Here is a 24,406-nt window from a genome sequence, read left to right as displayed (position 1 = left end):
ATTTTCCTTAGAATTGGTGAATTCGATGCTCTAACGCCTTAATTTCATGTTTTATACTTAGGTGAGCATAGGAGAGCGAAAGAACGAGAAACGGGCCAAAATGAAGAAAATGAGCTAACATACGAAATCAACACGGTCTGAACTTCCTCACACGGGTAGACCACACAGCCGTGTCAATTTCGCAGAATCGAAGCACGATTCACACGGGTAGAACACACGCTCGTGCCATTCTAACAGCTCTAGCACGCCTGAAGTAACCGCACACGAGCGGTCACACGGGCGTGTCCCTATCGAGCCAAGTTGAGTCTAATTCGAAAAAGGCAATTTTGAGGGCTTTTAGGCATTCTAAAGCCTATAAATACGCCCTAAAGAAATAGGAAAAGGGAGGCACAGGGAGGAAGGAAGGAATTACTCAAAGAAAGCCGATTCATCCATCTCAGACTGATTCATCATCAAGACTGAAGATCTCCCCTCAATTCCCTTCAGGAGTTTTGGGTTTTCTTTATGTTTGTATTCATTATTCTTTTGAGATGTTTTCCTTTTAGTTATGAACTAAATCCCTTAAATACCTATGGGAAATGAAACCTAAGACGAATCTGTTATTATTTTTTGAATTGTATGATAAATATTTGACTTATTCTTAATTATGTGTTCTTAATTCTTGTTTTGATATTGCAAGATATTGATTCAGTTAAGCTCTTATTCAGAGGAGGAATAGACCCTGTCTAAGAGTACAATTGTCATAATTAAGCGGAGTTGATTGTACGCCTAGAGATAGGGTGACAAGATTTTTGCCGAATTAGGGTGAAACCTAATAAGGGGATCTATAGATCGAGTTAATGCAACCTTAGGAAGTTAATTAGAAAGAGATTTCAATTATTCAACCTAGGGTTAGACATTGATAGTCTCGAGAGAGATAATAATATAACTTAGGGATTTCTACGGAATAAGTTAAATGAATAAATCATCCGATTCAGAGTCAGAATAACAAGTGAAGTCTATGTGGATTTTTCCTTAGGTATTGTCTTAATTCAATCATTTTTCCAAAAGTAATTTCCCAATTCTATTTCTTGTGAATTCTTTGTTTAGTTAATTAGTTAGTTAAAACAAACCCCATTATTCTTAGGCTAGATAATAAAAAGACAGTTATTACTAATACCTTTAGTTCCTTTGGGTTCGACAATTCGGTCTTGCTAAAGCTATACTACTGTTCGATAGGCACGATGTGACAGACAAAAAAAATATCACACCACGTCAAGTGGTCGGCAGTAAGAAGGAAAAAAAAAAAAAAAAAAAAAAAAAAAAAAAAAAAAAAAAAAAAAAAAAAAAAGCGGAAAAAAAAAAGGCAAAGCCAAATACATAAGGAAAGCAAATGTGACAGCCCAAATTGACCCTAGTCGGAAGTGGTTTCGGGACCGCTAAACCGAGTCACCGAAATGTTCGATGTGATATTTATTGTCTAGAATATGTAATTATGAATGTGTGAAAATTTCAAGCTTCGATTTAGTCGATTGCATGTGAGTTTAGTAAATAGGACATTTGTGAGAAAATTTGAAATGTGATAGTCAAAGCATAAGGACCTATTAGTGCATGTTGAAAAAGGGGACTTGCATGTCAATTTCCCCCCTCTATTAGTAGTGGCCGGCCATGACAAGTAGACCAAGTGTGATGGCAAGACATGTCATAGACATGTTTGTTGGTGCATCATGGGTGGAAACAATAAAATAATGAGCATGGTAATTAAATAATGAAAGGGAGGAGTGATGAAAAAAAAAGAATGGTCTCATCCATGCCCCCATTGCCGTGAGTAAAAGAAAAGAAAAGAAAAATTTGTTCATCCTTTTTCATCTTCTTTTGGCCGAAAATCTAAGGAAGGAGGAAGGAGTTCTTGCTTCATGTTTGGTTTGGAAGAGGATTAGGAGGAGGTTTGGCCATACTTGTATCTAGATCAAGGTATGTTTGAGGTTGTGCCATGAGATTCATGCATGTTTTTAGTTGCTAGCTTGAGTTCTAATTAGCCCATGGTTCAAATCTTTGCTATGTCATGGGGATGATATTCGGCCTAGGTGGATTTTGTGTTAATGCCATTGCATGCTAAATATGAAGCTTGTTAATGATGCATGTGATGGTGGATTGATGATTCTTGAATCTTCTTTTTAGCATTTTTGAGTGAGCACATATGTGCATTGGTTGCTAGATGGAGAAGAATCGGCTAGCAAGTTGTGTGCTAAGGCCGAATATAATTTTTGTATATTAATGAGTAATGCATGTGTTAAATTGATGGAAAGGGAGAGGATGCTTTACTAGTGTATATATGTGTGTATTAGCCAAGTTTTGAACTTGAAACAAAATGGTGTTTAGTCAATACAAGTGACCATACTTGTAGAATGTATTAAGTGTTGCAATCGGCCCCAACATAGACATGCATATTCGGCCATAGGAAGGAGATTGGTGTTGCATGTATTCGGTTAGAGGCAAGCATATTGATGCTTTTGTCTTGGCTTAGAAAATTCGGCCAAGGGGGAAAATTAGCTAAAATGTGAGTTTGATTCATGATTCCGTACATATGTGACTTTAATGTCTAATGTATAAATATGGGCTAAGTCCTTGTGTTCCTTTTCGATGCTCAAATGATTAAATCAATTTATTTGTTTAATTAAGCTCAAGAGCAAAGGGGAACTAAATCCGATAAAGGGAAGGAAAAAGTGGTCGAATAGCTATCGGAATCGTTCGACAACATCCGAGGTAAGTTCTTGAGTAAAAGAGCTTAAATTATGATTTGATTAGATCATGTTTTAAGCAAATCAAAATCATGCTCTTGTGTGTGGCTATTGAGCCGAAATTGCAAGAATGATAAGTGTCTTGTGTTTGAGTTTTGCTAACGAAAACGAAATACGAATGTGCCATGATTTATTGTTAAATGTGCATGGTTATTTGAATGATGTCCGGGCTAAGTCCCGAAGGCTTTGTGCTAGGTGACCATATTCGGACTAAGATCCGAAGGCATTGTACGAGTTACTAAATCCGGACTAAGATCCGAAGGCATTTGTGCGAGTTACTAAATCCGGGTTAAGTCCCGAAGGCATTTGTGCGAGTTACTATAACCGAGCTATGTCCCGAAGGCATTTGAACGAGTAGCTATATCCGGTTAAATTCCGAAGGTACGTGATTTGGGAATGAATGATCTTGCTGTAAAATTTCAGTTAATACGCTTGAAACATCCAACATTAAGGTATGTTTCGTATGTGCTTTGAATTAGTTGAGCCCTTACAAATAAGTATTCGCTCAGTTGATAAATGAGCTACCGGCCTTTGGCTAAGTTGATCTTTGTGTATGAATAAAAGGGTTGGTAATGTGAAGTAAGTATGATATTGAAAAATTGTGCATATGAAATTATCCGTTTAGCTACATGAATGCTATACTTTTGTTGTGCTGGAATCCCTTGCTCAAAACTTACTAAGCATAAATTGCTTACTCCGTCTCCTTGATTCTCTGTTTTATAGATTTTGGTTCTCCAGCTATCGGACTCGGGATTTTGAAGTCGAAGTCGTCCACACTATCAAAGCCCCCCCTTTTGGTACAATTTTGGTTGAACTTCGAAATGGCATGTATAGGACTACCCTTTTTGTTGGGGGTCATGGACCCTTTGGACTTGTATAATTTTGGATAGCCATGCGAAAATGGCTTATATATGTTTGAGTATAATGTTATAATCATTTGGTATGGATATGGTTATTGAGAGGTGTGGATATGCTTAACAAGGATTGGCCATGGGAATGGTTAATCACTATCATAATTTGTGCTATTTATGCTAAAAGGGCTAGTTGAATCATGGAAACTATGAAATAGGTAAAGTCTACCTTAAAGGCAGATGCTGACAGCAGCAGTGATGTAGATTTGGAAAATCACTAAAAATAGTAGGAAGGGAATTAAATAGTGAATAAATTATGTAAACGGACCTTGATGAATCTATTTTCATAGGAAAGTAACAAAACGATCATATGGACAGTATGTTAAGAGATATTCAGGTTCTCGTAAGACAGGGCCAGAACAGTTCTGGATTCCCTGTTTCGACTTTGGAAATTATTATAAATTAACCGGAGATAATTAGGAGTCATGCCATATATGTATAGATTTATATTTGAGTCTAGTTTCTATAGAAACAAACTACATCAGTATTGAAGCCCTGTACAGGGAGATATCTAAGTCGTAATGCGCAAAGGTCAGTGTAGTCGATCCCTCTAACATGGGAGACTTTGACTAATAAACTGTACTAATTGGCCCAACAAAAAATTATAGAAAAAAATATGTAGATGGGAATATGAGTCTAGTTTCAGGGAAAAGTTACGGAACTGGATTCCGAGTTTCTGAACTCAAGATATGATTTTTTAAGCGACTAGTATGCAGATTGGCAGTGTCTGGGAAATTTTTTTATAAATGGTTTAAAGTCTGTTAACACCTCGTGTTCGACTCCGGTGACGGTCTCGGGTTCGGGGTGTTACATTTGATTGGTATCAGAGCTACGGTTTAGTCGATTCTAGGACTACCGTAATGCGTTGGGTCTAGCTATACATGCCATTTTATGTGATTATTTGATAGTGTGGTGATTTCTGACAATTGTAAATGTGTTTATTTATAGTAATGGATCCCGATCCCGACCGAGCGGTAGCTGATGATCTTGAGAGTGTAGCGCCTACTCCCGCACAAGGGACAACGCCGGCGGACTCTCAACCTAATGCTAGTAACCCGAATGATGAACCTAGACAAGCTTTCTATAGCGTGATGAATGATTGGTTCAACCAATACATTCGAACTAATACGGCTGTTCCACAACCTCCATTCCCGACTAATACCACCCCCGCACCTACAATACCTCTGGAAACTGACCAAATAAGGTCAAATAAGCCCCCAGTTGATAGAATCCGAAAACATGGGGCTACTGAATTTAAAGCTACGGATAGCGACGATGCCGAGCAAGCTGAATTTTGGTTGGACAACACTATCCGGGTACTCGATGAGCTATCTTGTACACCCGATGAATGCCTAAAGTGTACTATCTCCTTGCTACGCGATTCTGCCTACTATTGGTGGAGTACTCTGACTTCTGTTGTGCCCCGAGAGCAAGTAACTTGGGAGTTTTTCCAAACTGAGTTTCGAAAAAGTATATCAGTCAGAGATTTGTTGATCAAAAACGGAAGGAATTTCTTGAGCTTAAGCAAGGTTCTATGTTAGTTACTGATTACGAGCGAAAATTTGTTAGACTTAGTAGGTACGCTCGGGAATGTGTTTCGTCCGAGGCTATCATGTGTAAACGCTTCGAGGATGGGCTGAATGAAGATATAAAAATGTTCGTGGGCATTCTTGAAATACGAGAGTTCGTAGTACTTGTCGAGCGAGCTTGTAAAGCCGAAGAGCTTAGAAAAGAAAAACAAAAAGTTGATGTGGGAACTGGAGAGTTTCGTAAAAGATCCTCGGGAAAGTCTCTTCAACAGGCATCGAAGAAATTTCGAGATGATGTGGGCCGGTCTAGAGGCACTTCGGGCCTTTTTAGACGAGATCGTGATCAACCCCCTGTGGGTACACGAGGCACTTCGGTCGCCAGTGTTGGGAATGAACGTCGAGACAGAACGAAATGTCGATATTGCAGTAAATGGCATTCGGGGAGTTGTAGATTCCCTGACCGCTCCTGTTACAAGTGCGGATCAGTTGACCACTTCATTAAAGATTGCCCGAGGTTGTCTGAACAGAATGTAAATCAGAGTGGGAAACCGGGTGCTACCACTGCTCGAGGTAGACCATCTGGAAATACGGGCAATGCTAGTGGTGGTCAGAGAGGATCTAGAGATGCTACGACCAGATCCGAGGCTCGTGCGCCTGCTAGAGCTTATGCTATACGTGCCCGCGAGGATGCTTCTTCGCCTGATGTTATTACCGGTACTTTTACTCTCTTTGATACTAATGTAATTGCTTTGATTGACCCCGGTTCTACTCATTCTTACATATGTGAAACCTTAGCATCCAGTAAGACTTTACCTATTGAGTCTACTGAATTCGTAATTCGGGTGTCAAATCCCTTGGGTCGTTACGTGCTTGTCGACAAAGTGTGTAAGAAATGTCCCCTAGTAATTCGAGGTTCCTGTTTTCCGGCGGACTTGATGCTTTTGCCGTTTGATGAATTTGATGTTATTCTTGGTTTGGATTGGTTGACCGCGCATGATGCGGTTGTGAATTGCAAAAGCAAGACTATTGATTTGAGGTGAGCAAATAACGAGATGATCCGAGTTGAGTCTACGGACTTAAAGGGGTTGTCAGCTGTAATATCCTCAATGTTGGCCCAGAAATATGTAAGAAAAGGGTGCGAAGCATACCTTGCGTATGTACTTGATGACAAAGAATTAGAAAAGAAACCCGAATCTGTGCCGGTGGTTTGTGAATACCCGGATGTTTTTCCTGAAGAATTACCGGGTTTACCACCTGTTCGGGAGATAGAGTTTGGTATTGAGCTTGTACCTGGGACTACGCCGATTTCGATAGCTCCGTATCGTATGGCACCAACCGAGTTAAAAGAGTTGAAAGCTCAGTTGCAAGAATTGACGGATAGAGGTTTCGCTCGACCAAGTTTCTCACCTTGGGGTGCACCAGTATTGTTCGTGAAAAAGAAGGACGGAACCATGAGGTTGTGCATTGACTATCGTCAACTGAATAAAGTGACGATAAAGAATAAATATCCGTTACCACGTATTGATGATTTGTTTGATCAACTAAAAGGAGCCTCAGTGTTCTCAAAAATAGATTTGAGATCAGGCTATTATCAGTTGCGAATTCGAGATTCGGACATACCCAAAACTGCCTTCAGAACGAGATATGGTCACTACGAATTCTTAGTGATGCCGTTTGGGCTCACTAATGCCCCTGCGGTATTTATGGATTTGATGAATCGGATCTTCAGACTATATTTGGATCGGTTCGTAGTTGTGTTCATTGATGACATCTTGGTCTATTCAAGAGATGAGACCGAACATGCTGAGCACCTGAGATTAGTGTTGCAAATTTTGCGGGATAAGCAGTTATATGCTAAGTTCAGTAAGTGTGAGTTCTGGTTAAGAGAGGTTAGCTTCTTGGGTCACGTGGTATCCGCATCGGGTATTCGAGTTGACCCGAGCAAAATTTCAGCCATACTTAACTGGAAGCCTCCAAGAAATATTATCGAAGTTCGGAGCTTCCTGGGGCTCGCCGGTTATTACCGACGATTTGTAAAAGGTTTCTCGATGATAGCCACACCAATGATGAAGCTACTTCAAAAGGATGTTAAGTTCGAATGGACGGAGAAATGTCAGAAAAGTTTCGATCAACTGAAAACTTATTTGACTGAAGCTCTAATTTTAGTGCAACCCGAATCAGGCAAAGAGTTTGTCATTTATAGTGACGCATCCCTACTTGGGTTGGGTTGCGTATTGATGCAAGAAGGTCGAGTGGTGGCCTATGCGTCGAGACAATTAAAGCCACATGAGAAAAATTATCCGACCCATGATCTCGAACTAGCTGCCATCGTATTCGCTTTAAAAATATGGCGACATTACTTATTTGGTGAAAAGTGCCATGTATTTTCGGATCACAAAAGTCTCAAATATTTGATGACTCAAAGAGACTTAAATTTGCGACAAAGATGTTGGCTTGAGTTGTTGAAAGATTACGAGCTTGTCATTGATTACCACCCGGGAAAGGCTAATGTGGTTGCGGACGCCTTAAGCCGGAAATCATTGTTTGCTTTACGAGCGATGAATGTGCACTTGTCTGTTCTACCCGACAATGTGTTAGTAGCTGAATTAAAAGCCAAACCATTATTGATTCATCAAATTCGTGAAGCCCAGAAAGTTGATGATGAATTGGTTGCAAAACAGGCTGAGTGTGTTCCGAACAAGGAATCGGAGTTTCAAATTGATGATGATGATTGTTTGAGGTTCAGAAGTCGTTTGTGTGTTCCAAGGAATTCGGAACTCATTTCGATGATTCTGAACGAAGCCCATTGTAGCCGAATGTCAATTCACCCGGGGAGTACGAAAATGTACAACGATTTGAAACGTCGGTTTTGGTGGCATGGTATGAAACGAGACATCTCCGACTTTGTTTTGAGATGTTTAATATGTCAACAAGTGAAAGCAGAACATCAAGTGCCTTCAGGATTACTTCAGCCGATCATGATACCCGAGTGGAAATGGGATCGAGTCACAATGGACTTTGTGTCCGGACTGCCATTGTCAGCAAGTAAGAAAGATGCGATTTGGGTTGTTGTCGATAGACTGACTAAGTCGGCTCACTTTATCCCCGTGCGTACGGATTTTTCATTGGATAAACTAGCTGAATTGTACGTTTCTCAGATTGTGAGATTACACGGGGTACCTATTTCTATCGTGTCGGATAGAGATCCGAGATTCACCTCACGATTTTGGAGGAAATTGCAAGAAGCTTTGGGTACCAAGCTGCATTTTAGCACTGCTTTTCACCCCCAAACCGATGGTCAATCTGAGCGGATAATTCAGATACTTGAGGATATGTTGAGATGTTGCATCCTCGAGTTCAGTAGTTCATGGGAACGGTATTTACCTTTGATTGAATTCGCTTACAACAATAGTTTTCAACCAAGTATTAAGATGGCACCTTACGAGGCTTTTTACGGTCGTAAATGCCGTACACCATTGTTTTGGACCGAGCTCGGTGAAAGTAAAATTTTCGGAGTTGATTTGATTAAAGATGCCGAACAGAAAGTAAAGGTAATCCGTGAAAGTCTGAAGGCAGCTACAAATCGTCAAAAATCGTATGCGGATTTGAAACGAAAAGACATTGAATATCAGGTGGGAGATAAAGTGTTTCTTAAAGTTTCGCCTTGGAAAAAGGTACTCAGATTTGGCCGTAAGGGCAAGTTGAGCCCGAGATTCATTGGGCCGTACGAAATCTCCGAACGAGTTGGTCCGGTTGCGTATAGATTGATTTTGCCCCCTGAACTTGAAAAGATTCATGATGTCTTTCATGTTTCGTTGCTTCGACGTTATAGATCCGATCCGTCACATGTGATTAATCCCTCAGAAGTTGAAATTAAATCTGACTTGAGTTATGAAGAAGAACCGATTCGTATCCTAGCTCGTGAAGTGAAAGAGTTGCGAAAAAAAAGGGTTCCGTTAGTTAAGGTGTTATTGCTCAAACACGGGATCGAGGAAGCTACTTGGGAAACCGAGAGCTCGATGAAAGAACGATACCCAAACCTATTTACCGGTAAGATTTTCGGGGACGAAAATTTCTTAAGTGGGGGAGAGTTGTGACAGCCCAAAATTGACCCTAGTCGGGAAGTGGTTTCGGGACCGCTAAACCGAGTCACCGAAATGTTCGAATGTGATATTTATTGTCTAGAATATGTAATTATGAATGTGTGAAAATTTCAAGCTTCGATTTAGTCGATTGCATGTGAGTTTTAGTAAATAGGACTTATGTGAGAAAATTTTGAAATGTGATAGGTCAAAGCATAAGGACCTATTAGTGCATGTTGAAAAAGGGGGGACTTGCATGTCAATTCCCCCCTCTATTAGTAGTGGCCGGCCATGACAAGTATGGTAGACCAAGTGATGGGCAAGACATGTCATAGACATGTTGTGTTGGTGCATCATGGGTGGAAACAATAAAATAATGAGCATGGTAATTAAATAATGAAAGGGAGGAGTGATGAAAAAAAAAAGAATGGTCTCATCCATGCCCCCCCATTGCCGTGAGTAAAAGAAAAGAAAAGAAAAATTTTGTTCATCCTTTTTCATCTTCTTTTGGCCGAAAATTCTAAGGAAGGAGGAAGGAGTTCTTGCTTCATGTTTGGTTTGGAAGAGGATTAGGAGGAGGTTTGGCCATACTTGTATCTAGATCAAGGTATGTTTGAGGTTGTGCCATGAGATTCATGCATGTTTTTAGTTGCTAGCTTGAGTTCTAATTAGCCCATGGTTCAAATCTTTGCTATGTCATGGGGATGATATTCGGCCTAGGTGGATTTTGTGTTAATGCCATTGCATGCTAAATATGAAGCTTGTTAATGATGCATGTGATGGTGGATTGATGATTCTTGAATCTTCTTTTTAGCATTTTGAGTGAGCAGATATGTGCATTGGTTGCTAGATGGAGAAGAATCGACTAGCAAGTTGTGTGCTAAGGCCGAATATAATTTTTGTATATTAATGAGTAATGCATGTGTTAAATTGATGGAAAGGGAGAGGATGCTTTACTAGTGTATATATGTGTGTATTAGCCAAGTTTTGAACTTGAAACAAAATGGTGTTTAGTCAATACAAGTGACCATACTTGTAGAATGTATTAAGTGTTGCAATCGGCCCCAACATAGACATGCATATTCGGCCATAGGAAGGAGATTGGTGTTGCATGTATTCGGTTAGAGGCAAGCATATTGATGCTTTTGTCTTGGCTTAGAAAATTCGGCCAAGGGGGAAAATTAGCTAAAATGTTGAGTTTGATTCATGATTTCCGTACATATGTGACTTTAATGTCTAATGTATAAATATGGGCTAAGTGCCTTGTGTTCCTCTTTTCGATGCTCAAATGATTAAATCAATTTATTTGTTTAATTAAGCTCAAGAGCAAAGGGGAACTAAATCCGATAAAGGGAAGGAAAAAGTGGTCGAATAGCTATCGGAATCGTTCGACAACATCCGAGGTAAGTTCTTGAGTAAAAGAGCTTAAATTATGATTTGATTAGATCATGTTTTAAGCAAATCAAAATCATGCTCTTCGTGTGTGGCTATTGAGCCGAAATTGCAAGAATGATAAGTGTCTTGTGTTTGAGTTTTGCTAACGAAAACGAAATACAAATGTGCCATGATTTATTGTTAAATGTGCATGGTTATTTGAATGATGTCCGGGCTAAGTCCCGAAGGCTTTGTGCTAGGTGACCATATCCGGACTAAGATCCGAAGGCATTTGTACGAGTTACTAAATCCGGACTAAGATCCGAAGGCATTTGTGCGAGTTACTAAATCCGGGTTCAGTCCCGAAGGCATTTGTGCGAGTTACTAAATCCGGGTTAAGTCCCGAAGGCATTTGTGCGAGTTACTATAACCGGGCTATGTCCCGAAGGCATTTGAACGAGTAGCTATATCCGGTTAAATTCCGAAGGTACGTGATTTGGGAATGAATGATCTTGCTGTAAAAATTTCAGTTAATACGCTTGAAACATCCCAACATTAAGGTATGTTTCGTATGTGCTTTGAATTAGTTGAGCCCTTACAAATAAGTATTCGCTCAGTTGATAAATGAGCTACCGGCCTTTGGCTAAGTTGATCTTTGTGTATGAATAAAAGGGTTGGTAATGTGAAGTAAGTATGATATTGAAAAATTGTGCATATGAAATTATCCGTTTAGCTACATGAATGCTATACTTTTGTTGTGCTGGAATCCCTTGCTCAAAACTTACTAAGCATAAATTGCTTACTCCGTCTCCTTGATTCTCTGTTTTATAGATTTTGGTTCTCCAGCTATCGGACTCGGGATTTTGAAGTCGAAGTCGTCCACACTATCAAAGCCCCCCCTTTTGGTACAATTTTGGTTGAACTTCGAAATGGCATGTATAGGACTACCCTTTTTGTTGGGGGTCATGGACCCTTTGGACTTGTATAATTTTGGATAGCCATGCGAAAATGGCTTATATATGTTTGAGTATAATGTTATAATCATTTGGTATGGATATGGTTATTGAGAGGTGTGGATATGCTTAACAAGGATTGGCCATGGGAATGGTTAATCACTATCATAATTTGTGCTATTTATGCTAAAAGGGCTAGTTGAATCATGGAAACTATGAAATAGGTAAAGTCTACCTTAAAGGCAGATGCTGACAGCAGCAGTGATGTAGATTTGGAAAATCACTAAAAATAGTAGGAAGGGAATTAAATAGTGAATAAATTATGTAAACGAACCTTGATGAATCTATTTTCATAGAAAAGTAACAAAACGATCATATGGACAGTATGTTAAGAGATATTCAGGTTCTCGTAAGACAGGGCCAGAACGGTTTCTGGATTCCCTGTTTCGACTTTGGAAATTCATTATAAATTAACCGGAGATAATTAGGAGTCATGCCATATATTTATAGATTCCTCTTTGAGTCTAGTTTCTACAGAAACAAACGACATCAGTATTGAAGCCCTGTAGAGTGAGATATCCAAGTCGTAATGCGCAAAGGTTAGTGTAGACAATCCCTGTAACATGGGAGACTTTGACTAATAAACTGTACTAATTGGCCCAACCAAAAATTATAGAAAAAAATATGTAGATGGGCATATGAGTCTAGTTTCAGGGAAAATTTACGGAACTGGATTCGGAGTTTCTGACCTCAAGATATGATTTTTTAAGCGACTAGTACGCAGATTGGCAGTGTCTGGGAAATTTTTTTATAAGTGGTTTAAAGTCTGTTAACACCTCGTGTTCGACTCCGGTGACGGTCTCGGGTTCGGGGTGTTACACAAGAGGATGATATCTCAACTACGACCGATGAGATGGTTGAAAATCAAGACAATCAGCTACCTCCTGCGATACCCGTTGAACTAGCAAATCAGAATCCTGCTCCTCGTACTATGTATGATTATGCTAAACCTACTTTAACAGGAATTGAGTCAAGTATAGTTAGGCCTGCTATTGCTGCGAATAATTTTGAACTAAAACCTAACACTATTCAAATGATATAGCAATTTGTTCAGTTTGATGGTTTGCAGGATGAGGATCCAAACACTCACTTGGCAAATTTTCTGGAATTCTACAATACATTTAAAATTAATAGCGTTTCTGACGATGCTATTCGTCTTCGGTTATTCCCTTTTTCATTGAGGAACAAAGCTAAACAATGGTTGAACTCGTTACCACGAGGGTCAACTACTACTTGGGAACAAATGACCAAAAAATTTTTATTAAAATATTTTTCACCGGCTAAAACAACCAAATTATGTAATGATATCTCTTCGTTTGTGCAGATGGACTTAGAAACTCTTTACGATGCATGGGAGAGATACAAGGACCTACTGCGAAGGTGTCCTCACCATGGATTACTTCTATGGTTGCAAGTTCAAACATTCTACAATGGTGTGAACCCCTCGACAAGACAGATGATTGATGCAGCAGCCGGGGGAACCATAAACAACAAAACACCTGAAGAGGCTTACGAATTTATTGAAGAGATGTCAATGAATAACTATCAGTGGCAAGTCATGAGGACTAAGCCAACTAAAACAGAAGTCGTTTATAACGTCGATTCGGTTACTATGCTGTCAAACCAGTAAATAAAAAGATTGATGGTTTACTTGGTTCTTCGCAGGTTCATCCAGTAATGCACTGTGAAGTCAGTGGAGGTGGATCAAGCAATTCAGAATATCAATCCTATGGCCACAGCATGGAGAACGAACAATTAAATTACATGGGTAATAATCCTCGATCTCAAAATAATCCTTATAGCAATACTTATAATGCAGGTTGGAGAAACCACCCAAATTTCTCCTGGGGTGGTCAAGGGAATCAAAGGCCAAAGAATCCTCTGGGTTTTCAACAACCATCCTATCAACAGGAAAAGAAAGTGAACCTTAAAGAGATGCTATCTAAGTTTATCTCGGTGTCAGAAACTCGTTTCCAAAACACTGAGACACCACTTAAAAATCAACAAGCGTCGATCCAAGGGCTCGAAACTCAGATAGGTTAGTTGTCCAAACTAATTTCCGAACAACCACAGGGTAGCTTGCCAAGTAATACTGAACCCAACCCAAGGGAACAACTTAACGCAATTAATGGTTAAGATGAAGAAGGATTCGTTGAGCCTGAGCCAGAACTGAGGCAAGAAACTGTGGTGAGCAGAGGTCAAGGTAAGGTAGGTCATAATAAAAATAAATCAGTAAATGTCGAATATAAACCTCGTGTTCCATACCCCAACGCGACAAGGAAAGACCGCTCAGATGATCAATTAGATAAATTCCTTAAACTCCTAAAAAAATTACACATTAACTTACCGTTTATTGAAGCTCTATCACAGATGTCAAACGCAATGAAATTTTTAAAGGAGCTTTTAGCAAATAAGCGGAAGTTGGACGAGGCGTCGCATGTAGAGCTAAACGTAGTTTGCTCAGCTATTTTGTAGAATAAGCTACCCAACAAATTAAAAGATACAGGGAGTTTTACAATTCCTTGCTTAATTGGTAGTTTAGATGTTAATGATTTAGGGGCTAATATTAACGTCATGCCCTGCAAAATGTTCAAACAATTAGGTCTTGGGAAACCCAAACAGACTAGGATGAGCATTCAATTAGTAAATAAAACTATAAGATTTCCTAGGGGTATTATTGAAGATGTGCGATTAAAATCGATAAATTTATATTTTCCGTTGACTTCATTATTCTAGACATAGAGGAGGATAGCAACACTCTTTTGATTTTAGGAAGGCCATTTTTAGCAACTGCTAAAAAGATTATTGATGTTGGCACAGGTGAGCTCACACTTCGTGTGGGAGACGAAACAATCACCCTTCAAGCTCACAATTCTGGCAACACATCAGAAATTGAAGGTGATCGTTTAAACCATTCTACTAAAACTGACAATATGGTGCAACCTACTTTGCAGGAAATGAGTCTGAAAGAAGTACATGAGCTATTCTCAAGCAATAGTATATGACCTATTCATGAAGATCAAAGGCTACAAATCGAGGAGCTAGATGAATGGCGGCTGCATAAACCGAGAACCCACGATAAACCAAAACTATGCCAGAACGAGCTCAATACCTTCCCAAATCAACTTAAGGTTGGAGATAAAGTTTCATTAGATGCCACAGATCCTCACATTGTCACTACCAAACTGAATGAAGAAATCCCTCTTATGGTACTTGGCATTTCGCCATTCGATACAGTTGAGGTAAGTCATCCCAAGTTTGACACTTTTAAGGTAAACAACATCCGTCTAAAACCTTATTTTGATGAGAATGATAGCAGGAATGAGGAGTATAAACTCCTCGAACCACCATGACCATTCAATGGAGAGGTATGTCGAGTTTAGACTATAAATAAGCGCTTCTCAGGAGGCAACCCGAGCACTAACTGTATTAACTTCTTTAAATTTTAGTGTTTAACTCCTAACTTACTAACGGAGCTCTTGAATACAGGTTTCCCACATAGACACGGCCTAGGACACGGGCATGCCTTAGGCCGTGTGGAAATAGGGCAAAGATTTTCCCCAGTACGAGCTACGATAAATAGTCACGGCCGTGCGAAATGGTCATGGGCGAACATGCCAAAATGAACGCTCGTGCCTTGAAACCGTGGCCAAACCTGTCAAATTAACACGGGTGTGCGACACACCCGTGCCAAGCAACCGTGGTCGAACCTGTTAGATTAACACAGGCGTGAAACTACATACATGGGCGTGGGAGAAGCGAACGAAGAAAGGCACGCCCGTACGACACTGCTGTGTGCACCCACGCGCCCAATGAACACGGGAGTGGGCTAATTGTCAGACGCGCCCAAATTTAAAATTCGCGAATCACACGGGAAAAAATTGGGGAACACGGGTGTGTTCCCTGGCCGTGTGTCCCAAAATCTATAAATACCCTGCACTATTCATTGTCTTCTTCACTCAAAATCCCTAACCCTAGCCGCTGCAAGTCCACACGACCTCCCTACCACGCCCATGCGCCGCTTCCCACTCTATTTTTTACGCCCAATTTCTCTCCCTTAGCGTTTGTTTACTCTTTTCACTTCTATTTTACTTATTTCTAATGCTTATTATCAAAATAATCTTTATTTTCCCCATACTATTTTCATTTTGCTCATTATTCTATCATTTAATTTGCATTCTTAGGTTATTTATCATACATTTCATGTTGAATCGAGTTGTTAGTAAAGCCTCATTCTATTGTCATAGCTATACCATTACTATGCTCATTCTCATGCTATTACCAAGCTAATGTCATGAAATTATGCTATCAAATTGATTATTTTGGTTGAGTTTGGTTAGCATTAGTAGTTTTGGGTGAAATTGTTAGTTCAAATTCATGGCTTTTTCCTTTTCAAATTAGCTTACGTACTATTATTCTTTTTTATATTATAGGTATACAATGTCGTCTTCACGTGGTAAAAAGGCCGCCGTCCCTGCTTCAAAGAAAAGGAAGGGAGCGTCATCTTCCTCGGGTCCTACCGCGAAAATTCGTCACCCTTTCCTGCAGTTCCCCATTGGGCCCCAAGAAGAACTTTTCCAAATACTTCTGGCCCGACCTTTAATTGTGGGCTGCTGCATCGGTTGGGCTGTAGTAAAACAAGTCCAATTGGCTGATGCGATTCGGGCCCTCCTAACCACCGACCCTTGGGAGCTTTTTTTTGGGATCATCGAACCAACATATCTCGAGCTCACGATGGAGCTATGCTCAACGTTTCATTTTCAGACCGTAAAGACGAACTGCGATGATCCCGGAATGGTCCAATTTTGCCTAGGAGGATTAGTCCGCCAGCTAAGCGTCCCAAAATTTGGTACTGCACTAGGCTTATATACGAAGGAGTTCAAAGAGGAGAATGACTTACATGCTCTCAACCGCTACATCCATCGTTCTCCTTCACGGTGCTAGGACACACTAGTATCAGGTTTGGCCACCTACAATCCTAGCCGCTCCAAGGCATTGGCTCTCCCTCCATTTTTGAGGTACCTACACGCCATTTTGGCTCACACATTAATAGGAAGGCGAGAGAGCACTGGTGTCGTCAACAGTCACGACGCCTACTTTCTATGGTGTATGTCGCATGGGCACGTTATAGTCCTTGCTTATTTCATTGCCCTCGCCATTCAGCACCAAACAGAGCGGCATAGGAAGGGGGTCATCTCTATTGGCCCCTATGTTACTTGGTTGGCTCGACACTTCGGGCTCCTCAACACTGTGGCCTAAGAATCATCCTTAACCCTCATTGGCCAGATGTCTTCACAAGGCATCTCAAGCATGCTAAGCATAAGGATGATCGAAAAGCGCTGAGGAACCTACCCTCCTCAATATCGTCTCGCCCAATCTACTGAGGAGGAGGTCCCTGAGGACATTACTGATGATGTCCCCCCACAGCACGAGGACCCACCGTCTCAGCCACCACCACTCTCTCATCCAGTTCTTGCGGCGACTTCATATGCTGACATCTCTGAGTGCCTCACTCGATTCGAGCAGCAGTGTTTTCAACGATTTGATAACGTTGATGCTACTCTACAACAGATTTGTCAACACTTCCACATCTCATTGCCACCACCACCTCGCGAACCATCCGGCGATGATGATGTTTAATTTTATTTTTATTTTATGTTTTTATTAATTTCACCTTTAACTTTTAAAATATTATTTCCTTTTTGTTACTATTTTAGGTTTTATAAACAAATCTCAGTTAATTCTTTATGAGTAATTATTCTTCCTAATATCCCTTAAAAAGTTCTTGATTTTATCACAGCTATAAAGAGCTACAAAGCTCACCATTACTTAGGAACTTGAAACTCTACTGGAAAAGGTTCTCCACGATTGACATGTCCTGCTCGACCACGACCGTAGCTACCACCAGATATAATATTCTTTTGGTGCAGGATTTATGGACTAATGAACCTCTACCACAGCCGGAGTATCCTCCTCCTCCCTCACGCCGACTATTCTCAAAAACTCCAGTTCAAGGAAATTCATTCATCACTCAGAAAGTTTCACTTCTCTCCCTAACTTATTCTTATATTTTTTTTCTATATATCTATCTTTGTACATTGAGGGTAATGTACACCTTAAGTGTGGGGGGTATTTATTTCACTATCAAAAAAATCCATGAATGATTGCCTTGTCCTCTTGAAAAGCTCTCATGTCATGTTTAGGATAAATTTTGATTGATTTATGATTTTTATTGATATATCTTGAATTAAAACATAGGCATTCATGCCTTGATGGTTTACACTTTAAGACATTAGGGAAGCAAGCATGATACGTTGATTTTTAAGAGTTTAAAATTTTAGGTTCTTTTCCCAAGTCTAAGTATTATCTTGAATTAGAATTCACAAGTTTAAACATCAGAAAGCCATAATTTTTGTGAGACCTTGAGCCTTCAAGAGCATCTATTAATTCTTTCATGCTCACATTCATTATGAGTGTGTCAGTGTTGAACTGTTATTCTAGAACTTGCTTGATTATGCATGTCAAGACCACACTATTTGATTTGATATGTCAAGATGATAGAGGCACTTAGAATTAACCCACTCATGCCATGAAAAGCCTACCTCCACGATTAACCCTTAATAAACCCCGTTGAGCTAATAAGCCATTTTTTGTATTACCCTTAATATTAACCCTTAACCCATTATTGTTGAAATCCCCTCAATTATTTTGATCCCTATGTTGTCGAGATTTGAGTTGAATAAATTGCTTAGTTATGTCTTGTTCTTAATAGTTAGTCTATGTTATTTGGCTTGTTCTTTAAAAAAAAAAAGAGTGTATATATATTAGTAGTAATCTTTTATTTTGAGCTTAGGTACTTAAATTCCATATTCTAAGAAAAAGCTCTGTTGTACGCAAGTAATGATTAAAAATTTTTCTAGTTTAGTAATTTTTCAATTCAATCTCGATGCTAACTTTTTCTTTCAGCTTGTGACCACACCCCCTAACCAAGCCTCGTTACAACCCTTTAAAGACCTTTTGATTGATGTATCATCTCAATTTATAGTGGTGGAGATTTGATTTTCATGCAAGCCTATGGTAATAACTTTTCATATTGACTGATGAGTGCTACTTTCATTGTCCTTAAACACTTTGAGTGATTTGAGTGAGTCTTTAGTGAGGATGTTAAACTTCGTGACATTTCGAATCGAGGTAACCACTTAGATAAGGGGAGATGCCTAAGTTTTGCATGATTAAATACTCAACTTGGAATGTTTGAAGCTCTAATGTTCTTTTAGTTGAATTCTCAATGTACGACTACTCATGAATTAGTTTGAGATATTTTTGATAGAGATTATAAGTTGAGAAGAATTTATTTTGATTATGAGTTGAGAATTTTGCTTGAGGACAAGCAAATGCTTAAGTGTGGGGGTATTTGATAAACCGTAATTTATACATATTTTTACCCCATGCTTAACACATTTTATGGATGATTTTTCCTTAGAATTGGTGAATTTGATGCTCCTAATGGCTTAATTTCATGTTTTATACTTAGGTGAGCATAAGAGAGCGAAAGGAACGAGAAACGGGCCAAAAACGGAGAAAATGGGCCAACGTACAAAATCAACATGGCCTGGACTTCCTCACACAGGCAGACCACATAGCCGTGTCAATTTGGTAGAATCGAAGCACGATTCACACTGGTAGAACACACGCCCGTGCCATTCTAACAAGCTCGAGCACGGCCTGAAGTAATTGTACACGGGCATGTCACACGAGCGTGTCACACTAGCGTGTCCTTGTCGAGCCCAAGTTGAGTCCAATTCGGAAAAGGCTAATTTTGAGGGCTTTTAGGCATTCTAAAGCCTATAAATACGCCCTAAAGGAAGAGGAAAAGAGAGGCATAGGGAGGAAGGAAGGAATTACTCAAAGAAAGCTGATTGATCCATCTTAGAAGCCAGATTCATCATCAAGACTTAAGATCTCCCCTCAATTTCACTTCAGGAGTTTTGGGTTTTCTTTATGTTTTGTATTCATTATTCTTCTGAGATGTTTTCCTTTTTAGTTATGAACTAAATCCCCTAAATACCTAAGGGGAATGAAACCTAAGACGAATCTTGTTATTATTTTCTGAATTGTATGATAAATATTTGACTTGTTATTAATTATGTGTTCTTAATTCGTGTTTAGATATTGCAGGATATTGATTCAAGTTAAGCTCTTATTCAGAGGAGGAATAGACCCTTTTTAAGAGTACAATTGTCATAATTAAGCGGAGTTGATTAAGTGCCTAGAGATAGGGTGACAAGATTTTACCGGATTAGGATAAAACTGAATAAGGGGATCCATAGATCGAGTTAATGCAACCCTAGGAAGTTAGTTAGAAAGAGATTTCAATTATTCAACCTAGGGTTAGACGTTGTTAGTCTCAAGAGAGATAATAATATAACTTAGGGATTTCTACGGAACAAGTTAAATGAATAAATCGTCCAATTCGGAGTCAGAATAACAAGTGAAGTCTAGGTGGATTTTTCCTTAGGAATTGTCTTAATTCAATCGTTTTTCTAAAAGTAATTCCCCAATTCTATTTCTTGTGAATTCTTAGTTCAGTTAATTAGTTAGTTAAACAAAACTCCATTATTCTTAGGCTAGATAATAAAAAGACAGTCATACTAGTACTTTTAGTTCCTTTGGGTTCGACAATCCGGTCTTGCTAAAGCTATACTACTGTTCGATAGGTACACTTACCTTCATCGTGATAATAGTTAGTTTCAAGAACGATTCATTATAAATTTATAAAACTTATCACACGAAAATCACGATCATATTAACATGCAAGTAGTTTAACATAAATAATGTAATTTACCAAAAACTCATGATCATAATTCACTTCCATCACAACTTCCTTGAAATCGTCATTTCACAAATTAATAATCATAAGCTTTAAGTACATACCTGTACCATCTCAAAATAATTTCATGTGTCATACCCAATGAACCACTAGGAATAATAATATCAAATACTCGGGAAAAACCTTGCACACAAGGTGCCACATATGTAGCCATTGCTACTATATCTCATAACACATATATGTTCGCTCTTGAGCCATTAACAGGCTCGCTCACACAAGTTGTCAGTCAAAACGTAGCTACTCGGTGTTGCTCACACAAGCTGCCAAGTAACCGTAACATATGCTGGTATACTTAGCCACCGGTAGGACGTACAGGACCAGCACCCGGATCACATAACCTAAAACCCTAATGACATGTCATTTGTATCCTAATCTATTCCTAAGGTTCGATTGAGATTTCTCGCTTGTAAAAATTTCGCTAGACGGGTCCATTGAGTTGTTTATACAATTCCTACAATATTAAAGCATTAAAAAAATACAATTATAGTAAAACTTATTTAACATACGAACTTACCTCGGTTACAAAAAGGGCCAAAAAGGATCTATTCGTCACTTATTTTGTTTGTCCCTCGATTTAGACCCAAACTTCATTTTTCTTGATCTATAATACCACATTTAACTTATAATCATCACATTATTCAATTTAGCCCAAAAAAATATTATGGAAAAATTTACATTTTCCCCTAACTTTTCAACATTTTACAATTTAGTCCCTAGGCTCGTAAAATGAATTTCATTCAATTTCATTACAACCCAAGCCTAGCCGAATATTATTTATACTCATAATATCCCACATTTTCTATTTAGTCACACTTTTCTACACATTTTATAGACTTTTAAGAATAAGTCCCTATTTGACTTTTTATCGAAAATTACTTTACAAAAGTCGTTTAACAAACAACAAACATGCATTTTCTATCATCAAACATCAAAATACAAGCATATTCAACATGGGCCAAATTTTAGACTTTAATCATTCTTCAAATTAGTCCTTGAAATAGATTAATCAAGTTTCAACGATCTCAAAAATATAAAAATCATAAAAAATGGGACAAGAATAGACTTACAATCGAGCTTGAAAGCTTGGCCAAAACCTTAGCTATGGTTTCCCCCAAAATTCAGCTATAAGGGACTAAATTGAAGAAGATGACATCTTTTATTTAGTTATTTTGGCTTTATTTGACAAATTACTAAAATACCCTCAATGTATAACCTTAAAATTTTACCTAGCCATATCTATTTTTGTCCATACTAAAATATAATGGTAATTACCATTTAAGGACCTCCAATTTAAATTTTTATAGCTATTAGACACCTTTAACTTATAGAATTCAAGTTTTGCACCTATTGCAATTTAGTCATTCTAGTTAAATTGGGCACTCAATCGATAAAATTTCTTAAAGAAATTTTCACACAATTATACTATCATGCTGTAGACCTTAAAGAAATAATAAAATAAATATTTCTACTTCAGATTTATGGTCTCAAAACCACTGTTTTAATTTGACCCCAAAACAGGCTATTACAGAAGACGCACACATTCCATCTTCCCTACGGCAAGTGTACAATTACACTGAGGATGTTAGTTTAAAACTCGGTCTATGGTCAATGGAGATGTCATTACAGGGCAAGTTGTTAGTGCCGATTGGAGTGCAACATGAGAGCAACTGCTAGAGAAGGTACCAAAAAAGTTTTGGGGTAGCCAGATCGAGATGAGATGGTTGGGGGATAAGTTCTAAACTATCGAGGCTTTAATGAGTGATGTTGAAAAGGAACAGTTCACGCACCCTTTCATCTTGAGGTTGATCAATGGTCTGCTAATGCCAGATAAATCTCACAATTTGGTACATTTGAGGTGGTTACTACTACTATTAGACTTGAAAGAATCGGGATGACTTAGTTGGGGTTCAGTGGTACTATGATATTGTACAGTGAAATGCGTCGAGAGACAATACTAGATAAAGCTAAAATTGACGGTTGTATGCTCTTTACGAATTCCCACTTGTCATATGGTAAAAGTCATTCCACAATATCATTACTGTTTTTATTTTTCATTGTTATAATTTTGAAATAGCATATTATATGAACAGGTGGAACAACTCCGCGAGGCACAGTCGTGACCGAGCTCGAGGATATTCGACTAGCTCTAGATCAAGAAAATGAAGAGGTGGTTAGTTTATAAATTTCAAAGTTATATAATATGTATTCAAGCACTTGAAATTAAATATTACGCACGTTCTAAAAATTATAAATTCATAATGCAATTTGTATAGATGCCATATGCGGATTTGAATATTCAAAACTGCGTCTTGAACGAATTTTTGGCCAATCGCAACATCTGGCACATCAAAGTGCCATTGGTTATTTTTACAATGGTCGAGATGCACAAATTCAACCGAGTCATATGGCAGTTTGGGTGTACACAACGTATTCTATTGCCACCCTAAGAGCTCGATGAGCTACACAAGATCTACTTGTGGGGGAGACTCAAGGAAGATTGACCAACATTCCACAAGAAGTATATCAAGATGTAGGAGCTTACGTATGATTTCTTGCCAACGCGTAAACCATATCTCACACCGAAGTTGGCGACGTTTCCGGATTACATGGGTTGGTTCAAGAATAATGACAAGCCATATCTATTGTTGGTTTCAGAGAGTAGGCAACATCACCTTAGGAGCCCAATATGAGGGCCCATGAATCCTAGGTTGATAGGTGAAGATGCAGCGAAATCGACATCTACTCCATCTGTATCAGAGGACCCGATTGCCATGCAACCGCTCGGTCAGTGTGGTTCATTTATTTTTGTTTCTAACCCATATTTTTTTGTCACAACCATAATAGCACACACACTCATTCCCTGTATCATCACATTTAGTTCCAGTTTATTTTACACAACCACTACAACATACATAATCATTCCCTTCATCAACATATTCAACACCAGTTTATTTTACACAAGCACGACAACATGCCCCATCATTCCTTGCATCAGCACCTCCTCCATGTATCTATTATGCACAATCATCACCTATCGTGCCATATTACATGTCAATCCTTTAACAACCTATTTTAAGTGGTGTCAAAAATAGTGGTTTTGGGACCATAATTCTGACAAGTGATTATATTTTATTATTTATAGGATTATTATAAGGTCATGTAAAATTTGGTTAGAAAATTTTAATGATTAGATAGTTAATTAAGTATGAATGACTAAATTGTAAAAGCTGCAAAAGTTAGCTTCTATTAGCTAAAGGTGTTAAATGGCTATAGGAATGTGAATTTAGGGACTTACGTGGTAATTATACCATATAGATAGATAGTGTACGATTATGGACAATGTTTAACTAATTATTAAGGTTATTTCTTAAGGACAATTTGGTAATTAATTAAATTATTACTTAAAAAGATAGGCAAAATCCTATCATCTCCTTCCTTTCTTTGTTTTTGAACCACCATTGATAAGAGCTTGAGAATCAACCCAGCTTCAATTGCATGCATGGTATATAAATTGAGTCCCTTTTTAGTGATTTTTATGTTTTTGTAATTGTTATAGCTTAATGTAGCTAACACGTGGGTTAATTCATAAAACTGTTAAACGTTTTAAATTATGCCATTGGTGAGTTTAAAGTGTTTTTGAAGTTTTATGGTAGAATATTAAGTTTGGTTTTTAAATAGGACTATTTGTAAAGTAGTTTTTAGTGATTTTAATGTTAAAGGATTAAATTTTTTAAATGGAAAAAAATTCATGAAATTTTTGTAAAAGCATGAAAAATATGGGTTGTAGAGAGACCCTAGGAAATTTGACTAGCATAAATTATGGTTAA

The 24,406-nt window shown here is 38.5% G+C and overlaps 1 non-coding gene and 1 pseudogene across 1 annotated transcript; both read right to left on the bottom strand.

The window, feature by feature from the left end:
- Positions 1–23,352, bottom strand: part of LOC121230496 (GDSL esterase/lipase EXL3-like) — a 27,505-nt pseudogene extending 4,153 nt beyond the window's left edge.
- LOC121231123 (small nucleolar RNA R71) lies at positions 12,983–13,087 on the bottom strand. Its single transcript, XR_005929191.1, has one exon. It is a non-coding gene; the product is annotated as a small nucleolar RNA R71 (small nucleolar RNA).
- Positions 23,353–24,406: the final 1,054 nt, after the last annotated feature.

This window comes from Gossypium hirsutum, chromosome A06 (assembly GCF_007990345.1).
Source record: "Gossypium hirsutum isolate 1008001.06 chromosome A06, Gossypium_hirsutum_v2.1, whole genome shotgun sequence".
Taxonomy (NCBI): domain Eukaryota; kingdom Viridiplantae; phylum Streptophyta; class Magnoliopsida; order Malvales; family Malvaceae; genus Gossypium; species Gossypium hirsutum.
The sequence above is the reverse complement of the archived record's forward strand: the minus strand, read 5'-3'. Positions and strand labels throughout refer to the sequence as shown.